The sequence below is a fragment of the Trichosurus vulpecula genome, chromosome X (genome assembly GCF_011100635.1).
Source record: "Trichosurus vulpecula isolate mTriVul1 chromosome X, mTriVul1.pri, whole genome shotgun sequence".
Classification (NCBI taxonomy): Eukaryota; Metazoa; Chordata; class Mammalia; order Diprotodontia; family Phalangeridae; genus Trichosurus; species Trichosurus vulpecula.
The window spans coordinates 21,320,944-21,324,388 of record NC_050582.1 but is presented as its reverse complement, the minus strand read 5'-3'; positions in this window follow the sequence as shown (position 1 = coordinate 21,324,388).

Genomic DNA, 3,445 nt, shown 5'->3' with positions numbered 1-3,445 from the left:
ATCCTGCGTCTGAACAATACTCTTGCATGATAAGTATGCTTCAATATGTGAAAAATCAGTTGTACAGCAGCTATGGTCCTCTTCCGTCAGTTTCGCTTCTCCCCTCCCCCACCCCCACCACTCCCGACTCCCGTCAGAGTATGGCGGGTTTCAATCCTGATTTTAGTATAAGGGCACATTTGAACTCAGGTCTTCCTGACTCCGGGGCGGGTGCTCTACTCAGTGCGCCACCTAGCTGCCCCAAAATAAAAGTTTTTGATCCGAAAGGGATAAATACCCTAATCATCCTGCGTCTGAATAATACTCTTGCATCATAAGTATGCTTCAATATGTGAAAAATCAGTTGTACAGCAGCTATGGTCGTCTTCCATCAGTTTCGCTTCTCCCCTCCCCCACCCCCACCACTCCCGACTCCCGTCAGAGTATGGCGGGTTTCAATCCTGATTTTAGTATAAAGGCAGATTTGAACTCAGGTCTTTCTGACTCCTGGGCGGGTGCTCTACTCAGTGCGCCACCTAGCTGCCCCAAAATAAAAGTTTTTGATCCGAAAGGGATAAATACCCTAATCATCCTGCGTCTGAATAATACTCTTGCATGATAAGTATGCTTCAATATGTGAAAAATCAGTTGTACAGCAGCTATGGTCGTCTTCCGTCAGTTTCGCTTCTCCCCTCCCCCACCCCCACCACTCCCGACTCCCGTCAGAGTATGGCGGGTTTCAATCCTGATTTTAGTATAAGGGCACATTTGAACTCAGGTCTTCCTGACTCCGGGGCGGGTGCTCTACTCAGTGCGCCACCTAGCTGCCCCAAAATAAAAGTTTTTGATCCGAAAGGGATAAATGCCCTAATCATCCTGCGTCTGAACAATACTCTTGCATGATAAGTATGCTTCAATATATGAAAAATCAGTTGTACAGCAGCTATGGTCGTCTTCCGTCAGTTTCGCTTCTCCCCTCCCCCACCCCCACCACTCCCGACTCCCGTCAGAGTATGGCGGGTTTCAATCCTGATTTTAGTATAAGGGCTTTAATGTATGTGGCTTCAGCCTCTAGGGAAGAACACAAGAATGGGGAGGGGCATGAGAAAGGGGTTCGGGTGAGTCAAGGAGAGAAGTTTTTGGCTGGGAGAAAATGCCTCCCTCCTTCCCTTCTCCCTAACGTAAGAGCGCCTCCTCAAAAATGGCCGCATAGTCTGAAAATGGCTGCCTGGTCCTATCGTCTCCCTCAGACCAAGAGTTTTCGCGGACATTCTAAAATGTCCTGGGATACAGAAGGGGAAGAAACAAAAAACAGGAATAAAGATGAAGCCTGGCGTAGTGGAAAAAAATAACTTACTACATGAATTGTGAGAACCATGAGGGAGGTTCAGGCAGGATTATGCCCCTCAACCCAAGAAGAGAGGGGGTCCGCAGTGGTACAAGGACCTAACCTATGACTGACACTGGCTGTGGGAGCCCAGCCAAGGCTCTTCACTGCTCAGGGGTTCAGAGAATGTTCTGTTATAAAATTATTGGGCTGTATCAATAAAGGGCTTTGCACCCCCAGAATACCCTACAAGCAAGAAATCACATTCCGGACCACGAGAAACAAGCAAACAAAAACTTAAATAAATAAACGCACACATAAATGAACAAATATATAAACTTAGCGGACCCTACGCTAGAAGGAACCTTACACATCATATTAGTCCAAACCACCCTCCCAACCCCCCTTTCCCCCCCCACCCCCACTCCCCACCACACACACATTCTTCTCCCTCTCTCCCGATCTCTCCTTCGGAGTTTTAACCTTCATAGCAGAAACTAGCCTGGTTACCTGGGCATTAAGTACCAAAGGGCACGAACTCCACCTCAGCAGGCCAGGCCAAGCATGGAACTCAGGCGGGCAGGCACGGCTCACCACCAAGCAGCTTGAGAGGGAATGGCAGCGTCCCTCAGAAAGCCCGCCAAAGCCCCACCCCAGCAGAACCTCAAGTGATCCTCCCACTATGCCCTCCCTCAATTGACTCCGCCCACCTTCCGCCTTACTCTTTTGGGCCTGGCTAATACCTACGACAGATCACTCAAACATCCCTGGGCGTCACGTCACTTCTCCCATCTGTAAAATGAGAAACTTCGACTAGGTCAGTGGTTGGGAAACATTTTTTTTCCTAAAAAACCAGATAGGGTATTTTAGGCTTTAAAGACCAATAGGCAAAATTAAGAATATTAAGTATTAAGTACTTATGTAACACAAATTTTTTGTTGATGAAATCGAAAATATAATAATGATCATATTTTGTAATACTCGTCTGCTAATGAACAGGTAATTCTTTTTGGGGGATATTTTGCTTTATCGAGGTTCACAGTTAGTGTCCTCTCTCGGGAAAATTGATTGCAAACGAGCACTCCTTAGTAATAATCTATAATGTCATCTTTGAAAATATCTCTTCACATAGATAGGTACTGCAAGCAACATCAGGCCACAAGCTAATCATTTAAACTGAGCTTATTCATTACTTCAAATGCAATTTATAGAATTCTCCTAGACTCTTCTCTTGATATTTGCCTTTTAGCACAGCACTGCACTGCAGAATTACTTCTATTTAAAGGTTAGCTTGAAACTCCTCAATTGTACATTTACAGGGCTTTAGAAATATGGAAATTTCTTTTACACTTGCATCAAGGTCCCCAAAACACTCCTGGAACTATAGTTTGAATTCAGAAAATATTCCCACTGCAAATTTGTGTGGGAACAGAGAATTATTTCTTGTTTTAACTTTTGACAGGACAAAAAAGTGTAAAAAACAGTTTGACATGACTTTTGATCCTAACCTAGTTGTCATTAAATTGACTTTACCACAGCATAAGTTTCACATGTAAATGCTGTTTTATCTTATAATTTTAAACTAAATTCATTTGAAAACACTATCAAGTCTGCAGTAAAAACCATTTAATGTTCAATAATACTGGTTTAGGGCAATTCTCATTCAGAAAAATTTCAAACAGCCCTGAGCTCAAAAAATCACAATAAAACTTTTTACCCTCTCTGTTCTTCTTTTGACATGATGCGTACACACTGGTGATAAAAAAAGAAAATCATGGTATGGTGAACTAGATGAACTCCCAGATCCCTTCCACTTCTACAGCTTTATATCCACTAATATTATGTTATATAGAGTGGCCAAATTAAAAAGACATATCTGATCATGCTATTCCCTCAATGAAGCAGCTTCACCACTACAATAAACTGTCACCTTGGCATTTAAAGACCCTCATGATCTGCCTCTGCTCCGTCTTTCCAGACTTATTCACCTTACACCCTTTGACACATCCTATGTTCCAGCCGAACTGGCCTGCTGCTTGCTTTCCAAATTCAATATTCCTTCTCTTGTCTTCCTGCACACCTTTGCACAGGCTGCTGCCCACACCAGGAATACATTCCCTCTCCACTTCTACCATCAAT